This window comes from Sinohyriopsis cumingii, chromosome 4, assembly GCF_028554795.1.
Source record: "Sinohyriopsis cumingii isolate HCF-2022 chromosome 4, ASM2855479v2, whole genome shotgun sequence".
NCBI lineage: Eukaryota > Metazoa > Mollusca > Bivalvia > Unionida > Unionidae > Sinohyriopsis > Sinohyriopsis cumingii.
This window is the reverse complement of record NC_142964.1, coordinates 101,739,427-101,754,581: the sequence shown is the minus strand read 5'-3', so window position 1 is coordinate 101,754,581 and position 15,155 is coordinate 101,739,427. Positions and strand designations below refer to the sequence as shown.

The 15,155-nt window shown below is 37.8% G+C and overlaps 1 non-coding gene across 1 annotated transcript; it reads right to left on the bottom strand.

Annotated features, from left to right (window-relative positions):
* Nucleotides 1–14,593: 14,593 nt before the first annotated feature.
* On the bottom strand, nt 14,594–14,667 carry Trnan-guu (transfer RNA asparagine (anticodon GUU)). The gene has a single exon. It is a non-coding gene; the product is annotated as a tRNA-Asn (tRNA).
* Between the last annotated feature and the right edge of the window lie 488 nt (nt 14,668–15,155).

Sequence of the window (15,155 nt, the reverse complement as noted above, 5' to 3'; positions counted from 1 at the left end):
AAACAATATAACCAGGGTCACTAACTGCCCACCTTGCACTATCCCAGAAAGCCTCCAACCATCCTCGCTAGCCAAGGTTCCGATATATAAAACCCTATCTACACCTTGAAGGATGAACAGTTATTTTAGTGTTGTCCTATCGACATCTATTAGATTTCATGAGTTCGAAGGCCAAGTAACCCAGTTAAAATTGTGGAGGCAATTTACCTCAAAAGAATACTTTGTAAATTTAATATCGAAAGTACGATTACGTACCAGAGAGAGGTCATCACAGGTGTGTTAGAGGTATAGTGGGATACCATAGCGACAATGGAAATCCCAGTCAAAAAGGTAGTGGGAACGTTTGGCGACAATGTTTTACGGTCCCCCTGGGAACGTTTGGCGACAAGGGAATTTAACACGGGGAATTTTAATATGGGTGGGACTATAGAGCGACAAAAAAGATGGGGACAGTATAGTGACAAGAGTATGGGACTGTTTAGCGACAATAGGAATTGACGTCACGGTACTGGACATTGGTAACAATGTAGCAAGTGTTTGACCTAAATACGCGCTACTCTAGGGAGAGGCAACTACAGTAGAGATATAGACATAAACAAATATAATGCATACAACACATAGACATAGATTATTGAATATCAAACACATATTTGGCAAAGAGAATAAATATCTTTTCGAGGCATATGAGTGGCCCCGACAAGTAAACAACTTTTTATTTTTATTTTATTCCAGAATAAAATGATTGGTTTTTATCAATGATTTTATAAGTAAACAGCCTCAATTTCGCAAATCTGGGTTTTCCGAAATTGCGCAGTAGTCAGGTTTTCTACCGATCTCTATAGAGGAATTAATTAGTTGGGCTTTTACACTGAAAAGTGTGTGTTTGTGACCAGTTTGGAGTTAACGTTTTAATTTTTATTAAAAAAATTATTTGGATTCTAAAAGATAAATTCTTTTTCATGGAAATATTTGAGTGCTCATAGAGAATTCTTGGACTAAGACATTTATTTAAATTTTATTCGGAAATTCAAACACCAGAATATTATTAACTGTGAAACAACAAAGAACTGTAGACATAACAGCACAATACTGGCTACAGTATACGTCATCGCCTGCCATTTTCGATTTTTGGATTTTTCGTCGGGACTCGAACTTGAATTCATTAGAACATTTCACTACTAGGACTTCTAAAATTTAATTCGTGGATTATTCTTGGATTATTTTTTAATTTCATTCTTAAAACATGAAGTTCTTATTTTTTCAATTTGTACAGTGTTTTTCCAGGGAAATAGATTATTTGTTCAATTTTTCATAGCTTGTTGTTTTCACTCATTCTTTTATTACTGTTTATTAGAGCCTAGACACGTAACAAAAGACCATTTTTAAAATGTGCGGACTATAGGCCCCATTTTCTATTCTCACTAGTAGCACGTCCACGCTGACCAACGTTCCCATAAGGCGCATTCTACCTGGGTGTGCTGCCAAGTCTGGTCTTGGTTGCACGTTTCTGCACAAATTCGGCACATGGGAAACATCAGTTTTCCTTGGCAATGGTGAGGTAAAACGGGATGGTACAAGTCCGTGGGAGGCAAGACTTCCACTTGATCAATCCTTTGTATTGTCAAATGTTATCCAGGTCGATGTGTTCCGTCAGCAACTAAGGTACTCTGCGGGAAAGCGACAGTATTTGCACAGGTAAGGATACAGCGAAAACACGCCCAAGTATGTGATTTCTTCTCCTTTCTCTACATAGGCGTGGTACAGCAAACAGGTGGCATTCGTCCATCCTCAGTACAAACTGTCTCGCGGGTTCAGAGGGTCCACCAACTTGTAACTTTCCATGATGCGTTTAAACATGGGATCGGTTTTTCAAACGGTGATTGTATTCGTGTTTCCACATCTCCACCACTTGGTATCTTTGCTGTTCTAACTTCAAGCTCCGCTGACAAGTGGCCTCGTACCAGTCTTCCATGGTTCGTTGTAAAAACTGATTTTTTTGTGTGTAACGCTGAGGGTGGCAGAGAGGACACCCGTGCAATAAGCATCCGTTAAACTCGTACACAATCTAAAGGTTTTCTAAGTCCTAGCCATCCACCGAATACGTCCGGTAGTCTTTTCTCCTCCCCTGTTGCGGACGTATTGGATTTATTTGTCTTCATTGTCGCACAAGTAATATATCCAGCGAGTATTGACGTTTGACGAAGTTCGACGTTTGAGAGCTTATGACAGCCAGGGTGTTTTCGGGAATGAATCGTTGTCGGTACACTAAGGAACACGCTTTGGCAATGGTGTAGGCTTCTTTCAAAGGATCGGTCTCTCCGTGCTCCATGAACGGTTCTCAAAATTGTACACAGCAACGCAGTTAAATGTTCACGTCGGAACGACAATACTTTAACATTTCTTCCTAAAAGTCGAAGGGGTCCGATGCATGAGTCTGGTACCAAGCGTAGAAAGCTTCTCGTTGTTCAGTGCTCATGTTGTCGGGGTCGTTGTAGTGAGCCTCGGGCAAATGGGGCAAAACGGCACATTGAGTTCCTTCGGTATTGAAAAAGTTCGGAAAAAAAGCCTTTGGCCATTTCTGTCATTCCAAACATTTTAGGCATTCGACTCAAAGGCATGTCCAAGTAACTCATCGAATCTTTAAACTGTAGTTGTCCCACTTGCATGGAAATGATTTCATCTCCTTCATGTCACTTTCGGACGTTGTGTACTTTGTTCCGTATAGTATCTGAGAAGAAACTGTCTATCGTATTCCGAGAATTTGTGAGCCATCATCGTGGCATGGCGATGACAATCTCCGTAACGTTCGATGTTCTATCAATTCACGCTTCGTCGATGGGGTCTAAGATCAATTGGGCGAAATCGGTCAGCGTGTTCGGTCACCGAAAGATTATTTTCAAGCCCTCCAGGAATCTTGCTACAGTGAGGGAAATGACTAAAGAAAGGTTCTTGGATGCACTTCTCGCACGCTCGGTGAGCCACGCATTCGAAATCGAAAAAGATTAAATTGCCTTTCTTCTGGTCATAGTCTTCCTCTTGATGTTTGGAATACTATTTCTGAATGTAGCATTCGTGCTCCAAGTCCAAGATTTTGGCGACAAATGTGATATTGTTACATTCCTGAACATACGTGAGACTTGGCATTATTGGTACTTTTTCCTTGTCCGCAAGTAGGGCACAGTCTCAGGAGCTGACAAGCACTTTTCTGTTTTGAACCTGGCGTTTTCAGATGTTGTTGATAACAGGCAGGGCTGACAAGCAGGGCAATGAACTCGTGCTTGTCCTTCGTCCAGACAGAATTGAGAGGCCAAACATCCCTCACATTTCGATCCACAATGTTTGTGTTGCTCTTGATTGTTATAGCCATAATCACATTTCTCTCAGTAATAACCGTTACCCAGAAATGCAGAGATACTGGTGATAGCATCGAACTGTTCATCGTGATAATAGACGTGAATGTATTTTCCGTCTTTTAAATCTTTGCCTCAAAACAACCGAAGTCCGCACACTTCTTGAGCTCGTAATTTCAACGTGTAGCGTGGAGCCAAGGCATCTTGCAATTTTTGCATTTCAGGAATGCTAAAGGGGTGTCTTTGGATAGCCCTTCTTGCTGTAACAAGAGTTCTCCTTCTCGTCGTTGTTTGGCTCGGTCCGATCGTTGAATAGTTTTTCAGGCCCTTTTGCATTCTGCCGTGTCGATCTTGTCGGCATACGTTCGTCCTACCACAATGGCACAGGATGAACACATCTGGTCTTGAGGGTTATTAACTTGGACGAGACTCTTTTTGGTGCTGCGAAGGTTGTCCCCCAATAACACCTTTTTGCGTCCTGTCCCTTGGTGAAAGAAATGTGGGCCATGAACAGTGTCGCTTTTCCATCGGTCATGTGAAACTTGTCGTTGGATTGTTGCACGTCTTGAATCTTGTCGATGACTTTGGAAGGTGTCAATTCTGCTGGGCTGCTAAACTCGATCCAAACGGGGGACTTCAAACTACCATGATGTATGGAAAGTCTCAAGCAGTCGTCTTCTTTGGCTTCACATTGTCGTTTCCCTGTGGTTAACAAAGAATCCCACACCTCGGTGATGCGCCCCTCTGCTTTCTCCAACGGTACTTCGAACTTGAAATCTTTAAACTACACCGTGTACGTAGTTCTAAATTTTCTAGAGGAGAGCTGTCACGTTTACCTGAAGTGACACAAGTATCCATAAATATAAATATATATATATATATATATATATATATATATATATATATATATATATATATATATATATATATATATATATATATATATATATATATATATATATATATATATATAGCTTCCCATGGTAGTTTGGGAGAGTTATTTAACCTTTTAAATCTATTTAAAATATTAGCTTTTAGTTTGATAATTAGATTGGGTAGGGCTAGCCCCCCCCCACACACATTTTTTTCTTTAGGTCTATAAAGGTGGATTTTTAGATGGTGAATTTTGTTGTTCCAAATAAAGCTCACATTTTTTCTTTCTATATTGCTGATCATAGTTTCTGTGAGTTGTACTGTGTTCATTATATAATTCATTTGGCTGTATATGTAGGTTTTAGCAACCCGTATGCGGTCGATTAGGTTGATATTCGTATGCGCCCAAATTTATATTTGCGCTTATACCTTGAATATTAGTTCCCGATAGTTCTTGAGTTCTTTCCATATATAATTCCTAAAGCTTTAACATTTAATTAGTTTGGGCAAAACCAGGGTGGTTACCCCTCCAGTTGCCTATTAATACAATTTCTGTTTTGTCGTGATTTATTGCAGAGCCAGGGGTATTCCCAAATTGCATGAATTCATATTGTAGATGTTTAAAGGATAATCCGTCTCTGGGGAAATTTGTGCAGTCATCCGAGTGTAACATAGTTTTAAAATCGTGTTTCAATTTTGATATTCTTATTATCTGAAAGTTAGTGTTATTATTAATATTTATATTCAGTGATTCTATCGCTATAACATTTATTAACATAGACAGGGGGCAGCCCTGTGTTACTGATCGTTGTATACTTATTTCCTTTGTCAAGGCTCCATTTACAATTATTTTAGAGGTAATCGTTTTTATACATTGCTTTGATCCAACTGATAATATTTGTGCCGAAGCCACATGTCTCCAACGTCTTGAAAAGGAAGTCATGCCCTACTCGATCAAACGCTTTCTCCTGATCGAATAGAAACATGACTTTCTTTTCACCTTTGATGTTTAAAAAATCAATTATAGCATTTACTGAAATAGTATTATTTAAAATGTTTCTACCTATCCCCCCCCCCAAGCTTTGGTTTATATTTATTATTGTGTCTAAACATGTTCTTATTCTATTTGTTATCATTTTGCTTAAAATTTTATAATCAGTGTTTAATAGTGTTATCTGTCTCTAATTTTCTAGTTCTTTCTTATCTCGTTTCCCTTTATATATTAAGGTAATAATCCCCTCCCTTAAGCTTTCTATCATTTCCCCATTAAAAAAGTATATTGTTGATAAGAAGTTTTAAAATATCTACTAACTAGTAATTTCCCTTTTTCTAGATTGTTAATTGCCTTTAAGATTTCCCCAGCTGTACAAAATTGGTCACATTCTTCTCTATTTTTAAGTATATATATATATATATATATATATATATATATATATATATATATATATATATATATATATATTATCGTAGTAATCTTTTATTGCTTCTAATATGTCCTTTTTATCTTTATAGACAGTATTATTAATTTGGATGGAATCTATTTCTTTGTTTTCACATTTTTTAAATTTCCGTCCTTGTATAAATTCCCCTACCCTTTTGATAAAAGTATCCGAACTTTCCTGCTCTGACTTTAATTCCTTGGGTTAAATCTTTTTCTATGTCGTCCCATTGTTTTATGATTTTATTCTCTATCGCTGTAAGTGGTCCATTTTTATTTTTAAGTTCAGCATATTTCTTCTGAATCCACTGTTTGTTTAGTTTTGCTGTGGTATTTAGTTAAGCGTTTTATTTCTTTTTTTAATTACTTCCCAGTCGTTTATGATGTCGCCAAAATGCTTCAGTTTTATATCGTTTATGTGTGTACGAACAGTGCTCGCGTATTCACTATCATTCATGACAGCATTGTTCGGTTTCCATATACCCTGTCCCCACTTAATTTTATTTGTGAATACCAGGTCAAGCGTTACTAGTCTGTGATCGGATATTTGTTCTTGTAGAATAGTACATTTTTTTTATTACGTTGATATGTATTTCTGATACGTAGAAGATATCTAATCGGCTTCCTTTATATATATATATATATATATATATATATATATATATATATATATATATATATATATATATATATATATATATATATATATATATATATATATATATATATATATATGTGTGTGTGTGTGTGTGTGTGTGTGTGTGTGTGTGTGTGTGTGTGTGCTCTTTGGTGTTTCCGTTAAGGTACCTATTAAGTTGTTTGCTTTTATAAAGGTTTTAATCCAATTCTGCAGGGTTCTATCCACTTCTGTAAGTCTTACACTTTTGTCTAGCTCTGACGATTTCTGGTCAAAGTCACCTCCTATTACACTGGTCAACAGTGAAATCATTACTGACTTGAAAAGGCCCTAATCTGTAGAATTTTGGTGTGCCGAACACGAATATAACCGTGAAAAATTTGTATTGGCTCTCGTTTTGAAGATATTCATATACCTCATTTTCTATGTTTCACTGTGTAAATTTCTCCAGTAGGACTGCAGCAACATCCGGAATAATGATGTAACATTGCATAATACCATCATGCTCACATCATCCACAGTTGATTGCATCATTTTCTGATGCAATGCAATACTAATGCCATGCGGCTGCTGAAGTAAGTTGACGTCAGCAGTGTACTATACATGTGTAGGCCTATTATACTAATGCCAGGCGGCTGCTGAAGCTGACGTAAGCAGTGTACTATATAAACCCCAATCAGATAGGTTCAGCATTTAAAATATTTTAGACGTTGTGCGAGACAGTTCAAGCTACTGTTACATAAAACTTATTATTTTATCCATTTACGTACAATAAAGAACAGTAATGCCTCGAAAGTGTGTTAATACCGCGGACAATTTTTGCTATATTTGTGGGGAAGTGACATTTGCCAACCAGAAGAAAAGTATCAATTCTCAAGTGAAGAAGGCATGTCATCTTTACTTCGGATGCAAGGTTGGTGACCAAGACAAGCCTTGGGCTCCGCATATATGCTGTGCTACATGTACAACACAGCTTTCACAGTGGTTGAATTGCAAAAGGTCATCAATGCCGTTTGCAGTCCCAATGGTGTGGAGAGAGCCAAGCAACCACCTAAATGACTGTTACTTCTGCTTGGTTCCTCCTCTTTCCGGCGGAATAACGAAGCGAAAGAAGTCGAGAATAGTCTACCCAAACATTCCGTCTGCATTGAGACCAGTTCCACATGGTGAGGGACTTCCTATTCCAGAACCTCCAGCAGAATATTCTCTTGATTCATCTGACGAAGACAAAGGTGAGTCGACCTGTTCTTCTCCTGGTCCATCAGCATGCAGTGATCCAGATTTTCACTGTGGTGCATCATCAACCCCACACAGAATAACACAGGAAGAACTAAATGACCTGATTCGTGATTTGGACTTATCAAAGAACAAGGCAGAATTGCTAGGATCAAGACTCCAACAATGGAATCTTCTAGAAGAAGATGTCACAATTACTGCATATCGAAAGCGCCACCAGCAATTGGAGCCTTTCTTCAGAAAGGAAAGTAATCTGATATTCTGTTCCGATATTGAGGGCCTCATGAATGCTTTAAAAATCACTCATGACCCACAAGAATGGAGACTATTTGTGGACTCTTCGAAACTGAGTCTCAAGGCTGTGCTTTTGCACAATGGAAACATTCTTCCATCTATTCCAGTAGCGTATGCTGTCCACATGAAAGAGACATACGATAACTTAAGGCAGCTACTGAATTCCATTGAGTATAACAAGTACAGCTGGCACCTCTGTGGTGATTTGAAGGTAGTTGCCCTTTTAATGGGACTGCAGCAAGGATATACAAAATACATGTGTTTCTTATGCGAGTGGGATAGCCGAGCAAGGGAAATGCACTACATGAGGAAGGAATGGACTCACAGGCAGAATGTAGCCATTGGAGAGAAGAATATCCAACACCCAGCTCTGGTTGAGGCTCAGAAAATCTTGCTACCACCCCTTCACATCAAACTAGGTTTGATGAAGAACTTCGTGAAAGCCATTGACCGGACTTTGCCAGCATTCCGATACCTGCATGAAAAATTCCCTCGACTCAGCGAAGCAAAGATTAAAGAGGGAGTTTTTGTGGGTCCTCAGATTCGAGAGCTTTTCAAAGATGACCGGTTCAACAACTTGCTGGAAGGTGACGCGAAACAAGCATGGAATGCTTTTCGCCTAGTTTCTACAAACTTCCTCGGAAATGTTAGGGCAGAAAACTATAAGGAACTAGTAGAAGACATGTTGATGAAGTATAAGAAACTTGGCTGCAATATGTCTCTAAAGATTCACTTCCTTCATTCCCATTTGGATTTCTTTCCTAGCAACTGTGGTATTGTTAGTGATGAACACGGCGAACGTTTTCATCAAGATATCGCAACAATGGAACAAAGATACCAGGGAAAATGGTCCACTACAATGCTGGCTGACTACTGCTGGACACTCCTCAGAGATGCTCCCGAACAGCTGTACAAGAGACAGGCGAAGAAATCTAAGATGTAGTCAATGACTTGATTTTTTATAGGTAGGCTATTACAGTTGACCTTTTACTATTGGAATGCATTTCGTTATGTAAACATTAATTTCTTGCAGATTGCAAAAAAACTAGAGCCAATTTTGCAATTTGACTGTCATATTCGTGTTCAGCACATAAAAATTGATAAGAATTGACTAATTTTATTTCAGTAACATGACTTTTGTAAAAATTTGTTGTCCAGTGTTATACAGGGTTCAAGATCATGGCTTTGTATATAATTATTTCCATTACTAATAAATTTTTGTTTTGGGGATTTATTTTTCCAACTGGAATATATATATATATATATATATATATATATATATATATATATATATATATATATATATATATATATATATATATATATATATATATATATATATATATATATGTGTGTGTGTGTGTGTGTGTGTGTGTGTGTGTGTGTGTGTGTGTGTGTTGAAAGTATTCCAATTGTTAAGTTTTATATGGACTCTTCTTAGTTTCCGTCATGTTTGAAAACATTGTCGCATTGATTTACTGCCCACAGACGCTAACCCATCTATATAGGTAATGTGACGACACAGGCAGCTCTCTTCGGGTTGGAAGACTGACTCCGTGCTGTGAATTTTGTAACGCGTATTGGGATTGGTGAAAAAATTCAATCCGTTTCGATCCGCTCTTCCGCTATAAATAACAATAGTTCACTACATTCCTTTCACCTGTTCTCGATGGTGTTCAGTACGGACTTACCCTTGCATGTCAGATTATCATGGACAATCATCCGGATCACCGATGCGAGCGTTTGTAAAAGAAGAACCTATGTGGAGAGACAAGGATGTCTGAAGAGAGTCATCATCTACAGTCCAGAATTCAGAAGAAGTTTGAGGAATAAAAGAAGACCTATGCCATGCCCTCTATGTTAAAGAAATGATAACAAAAAGACAAAAAAAAAAAAAAAAAACAAAGGCCCTTTTCAGGGCCACACATATGCATCGAAAAGATACGTATTCCCTTTGTCATATATGTATTTGATGTTCATCAATCTATGTCTATGTGTTGTATGCGTTATATATGTATATGTCTATATCTCTACTGTATTTGTCTCTCCCTTGAGTAGCGCGTATTCAGGTCAAACACTTGCTACATTGTTACCAATGTCCAGCACCATGACGTCAATTCCATTTGTCGCTAAACAGTCCCATACTCTTGTCACTATACTGCACCCATCTTTTTTGTCGCTAAATAGTCCCACCCATGTTAAAATTCCCCATTTTAAATTCCCCTTGTCGCCAAACGTTCCCAGGGGGTCCGTAGAAACCTTGCCAAACGTTACCACTACCTTTTTGACTGGGATTTCCATTGTCGCTAGGGTATCCCATTATACTACTTGTGTTTGAATGAAAAGTATTTGAATAAACACGGATGGGTAGTAGAAAATCGTTTATTTATAAGTCCATTCTAGTTGTATGCTCCCTTTGTCTCTATCATGTAGGAACAGAGTTCAAATCTGAACAACTTAATATTGATTGGATGCGGTAGTTCGATACGCCAAGGTGTAGATAAGGTTAAAATATCGGAACCTTGGCTAGCGAAGATGGCCTCCCAAAATGTCTTTAACGAATGTCCACAATACAAACTACAAAGACAAATTTCCAATTTAATCGGAAGCAGTTAAAATCCCCACTAACCTGTCCAGATTTCACGCAGCTAGGAAGTGTCAATATAGACTCGATATTCAATAATATCCTATGCTATTTGTCTGAAATAGGAAATAGGGCAAAATATAAACACCCTATCTCTATATCCTTAAGCTCACAATTAAAACAAGAATTAAATTAGATAGCAAATGTAACTAGTCCAGAAATTAGACTGATACAATGCGTTACATTTTGTCACCACAACAAACAAAACAATAAATAAAACAATACGTCCTGAAATCCAAAAATAAATGAAGTAATATAAATAATACACTGAAAAATTCAATTAAACTTAGTTGTCTAGGCGGAGCCAGGGGGAACCCATCATCGCTAGCCAAGGTTTCAATATGATAACCATATCTACACCTTGGCATATCGATCAGATATGTATATGCTTCGGGTCTGTCAATTGCACTGGGTGCGGCGGCAAGCCACAACATCCAATCAAAATTAAGTTGTTCAAATTTGAACACTTGCTACATTATTGAGACAAGGAGAGCACACAGCTTGAATGGGCTGATAAATAAGCAATTTCCCCCTGCCCGTCCGTGTTGTAAAAAATACCTTTCACTCGAGTATACCTTAAACGGCTTCCCTCTAGTACGTAGTCATACTTTCGATGTTAAACTTACAAAGTATCCTTTTTTAAGTCAGTTGCCTCCAACATTTCCAAAGGATGTACGACTGTTACACCCTATTGGAGAGTGGGCATTTCATACTAAATGAGGCAACTCATGAAATCCAATAGATGTCGCTATGACAAAGCACTACAATAAATGTTCGATTCGCCAAGGTGTAAATAGGGTTATCATATCTGAACCTTTGCTAGAGAAGGGGGGGGGGGGGTAATTCACCGAGGAGTGGAACAAGGGCTGGATCATCTGGATCTAACAGCGCAAGTGCTTAAGGACCAATCTTTGGTGGAGGAACATAACCCCCCGCGACCCATAATTCAACTACCGAAATATATCAAAAGATAAAAACATCCAAATCAAACTAACATAAATCAAACATAAACTTAAACCAAATATAAGACTAAAACAAAAAAACCCAAAATGCAATCATTTCCTAAACGAAAAAATAAATAAAATTAAATCCTATATTTTCCATAAACGTGTATCCTTACTTGATGTTTGCTTTAAAAAAAATGGCGTTAGGTTGTAGACTTAAACAATATAATAATAACTCATCCCTTAAATATTTAAGCAATATAATAGACGGTTCCATGCCCAAACCATCAGGCCCGGCTACACACGGCGGAAAGGATTGAAATACGATATTGAATAGATATGTCATAGAATCACATCACCTGACATAAAATTACGACAACAAAGTGGTCCAAGAAAGTCCAGCTGTACAAGGCGTCAACGATTTATCAAAAAATGTAAAAATAAATATTAGTAGGCTTAGCACCCCAACTTTAGAACGTATAAGGTGGTCAAAACCCTAGACCATCAGTGTCCTCCGCACAAAGACCAATAAACATAAACAGCTTAGGAAACGTTAAACCCATGTAATTATACCAAACAAAAACAGACCACTAACTGTTAGCATATATAAAGTGGTTACAACCAAAAATCATAAGGTCCAGCAGCACAAGGTAGCAAATAATAGAACAAACTAAAAGTAAAAAATCAAGATCAACGTTTCCGTAAGTCATTATGTCAAGTCTTCTACATAAACACTTAAAAAGTGTAAGAAATTCTTTTTTCTTTTCACTATCTTTACCCATCACAACTAATACAGCACAGATATGTACGCCTTTTCTAAAGTTGCGGCAATACCACGCATTTAAGTTTCGGACCAATGGGAATTAAAACAAAACCCAAATTAAAGGCGTACCTTCAGGTGACCTCAAGCAGCGCTCCTTCGCCATTTCCCTCCTGCGCCTCGAGCAGACATGATAACCGTGTGCGGTGCACGCATAATTGTGTGCGGGAGTGTGGCTCTTATTACATCCAGTACGATACATTAGGTAGCCTACTGTATAAGACATTAACTTATCGTATATGACCACATGGTAGCACACCACGCAAATTATAGATTGTTTCTCAGTTCCCTACCCATCTTTGCATGTGATAAGCTGAAACATTATTATCATTATTATTATTATTATTATTATTATTATTATTGATGATGATTTTGTTCACAGGGCTCGTATCGTTGCCTAAAATTGACCTGTCATACATGTACTTTGTAGTTATTATATAGTACATGTATGACAGGTCAATTGTAAGCAACGATACGAGCCTCTGTGATTTTGTTGTAAAAACAGTGTATGACTTTTTAATACTGTGATGTCACACAGCAGCGAGGATTCCAAAACCAAAGGATCGAGTGGATACACTCAAAGTTGCTATCTCATCATTATGAATTTTTCTATCGTCGCTCTTTTCCATCACGTGGTGCGCGAGCCACAGGGGTTCGTATTGTTGCTTACAGGTATAACGGTACCAATTGTACAACGCCAGGTGGGCTTGTAAATGTGTTCCTTATTTTTGAGCTCTTCGGTTGGCAACCCTAATCACCACAAGCACATGCATGTAGGTTCTTTGAAGCACCACCACTAATGCATGCATGTAGGTTGCATGGAGTTTCACACTTGCATATGCATCTAGGTTCCTTTGAACATTAGCAAAGTAAACATATTTGTATGATAGGCTCTACATATATTAGATGTTTTCACCCCTGTTTATCTCTATTAATGAGAAAATTGATCACTGGATTGCATTAGAAATGCAGAAAAAATTACAAAATGTAATAGAAACTTAATTAGGTTTAAGGAGCATTGTATTCAGAAATAAACAACAACACTAGCTGTGATTGGTGCATTACGTAAGAGTTGTACTTTCTGTTAGGTTTAAATAAAAGGTTAAGCCTCTTGGCAACATTTGAGATTATGTTAATTCATAGCTGCATCATATTTTGTATTTTTTATGGTTTTTTAAAATGTGACACATGGCTGAAAATGTCTGTTGTGACTAGATAACTCTTACCTCTGTCTAGTTCCAGCAGAGTTATCTCTCTTAAATGCAATGGAGTACCTAGTTTTGTCTTGTCAAATTGATAGTCTAACATTGTTCTCTATGACATTGTGTGACATACATGCTGAGGTAGGATAGAAAGTATATTTATTTCACAAAGCATTAGCACTGAGGTCTATGGAAAAACAATTGGTATCGTGATACCTACACCTGACCTGTCAAGATGTAATGTATAATAATAGTACATGTATGACAGGTTAGTTGTAAGCAACGATACGAGCCGCTGTGCGCGAGCTAATAAAAATGTTTGATTTAAGCTTAACTGAGAACTTCAATAGGTAACTAAACGAAAAAGAAGGTTTTGATTGCATTATATGCCGTCAACCTATAAGGTGAGTACAAGTCCTCAGGGCCGACCGGGGGGGGGGGGGAAGACGGGGATATATCCCCGGGACCCGGACCGCAAGGGGGCAAGGTCCGAGCAACATTTTTTAATTTTATAAAATAAAAATTTTGTTTGAACAAGAACTAGGACAGGCCCTGGTGTTTCTTACCCCAGGGCCTGTGATCGCTCTCTACGGCCCTGCAAATCGTCGGAAATTTGAGTGTTTCTGTAATCCGGTACGAGACTTTACTTGGAAGCTGTAAATGAATATTAGAGAACTTAAAATCATCGAAATTACATAAGGAAATGTATAAGCAGTTTGTGGCTATCATACCAGTAAATATGTCTTGGCTAGCTCATTCTTGGGTTTAAAACCAATGATCTCATATATAAATATAGTTGCTAATTATTTTTCTTTAAATAATTAGTATTGGCAGTGCTCTTAGAGCCGACATAACAGAAAAAAGGTACAGCATGTTACCAATTTAGATAAAGCATTTCCTTGTGCTAGGGACTTTTACTTACAAACTTGAGCTCGACAGTTGATTATGGAATTTTTATGTCCGTACACCACTACCAAATCGATATTGAATTACAAAGATCAGCAGACGCGTTAACCTGACTTACAAATTTTCACACCCTGATCATCAACTATAAGTAGTAAAAAGATTTATTGTTTCACTGTCAACATCATCGCTTATGTATAAACGCAAGGTTAAATAAAATAACTTGCGCGCAGTGTTAAAAATTTACTCTCTCGTCCCTGGGTGGGCTCGAACCACCAACCTTTCGGTTAACAGCCGAACGCGCTAACCGATTGCGCCACAGAGACGATACGTTACGTTTATTAATGGATTGGTTTCTGATATCTATCTTCGTGGCTACTTTTCAATGGCTTTAAAGGCTGACATGATAATCCGACATGGACTGATTGATCTATCGTACATATAGTCCGACAAATCAACATCTTAAATCTGCGTTGATACTGATAGATAACTGCCAATCATCACGGTGAGGGGCTAATTTATCGGCCTATCGTACATTAGATGAGTCATGGAAAGCCAATTAAACCACAAGCATGAAAGTCTCGGCGTAAACCTGTTTGCTAAAGATTGTAGTTGTTGATTTAAACATCATGCATTCTTGATGACCAAACACTTGTTCACAAAAGTCCAAAACGACGAATCCATTATAACGAGCATTTAACTCTCCATCAGTTACATGTAATCGGAATTCGACATTTACTTGGGTATATCCTTAGCAAACGTTAAGACATAATTCCTGGCGTTCTCTAAAATTGTTTCCAGGTTCCATGGAAAA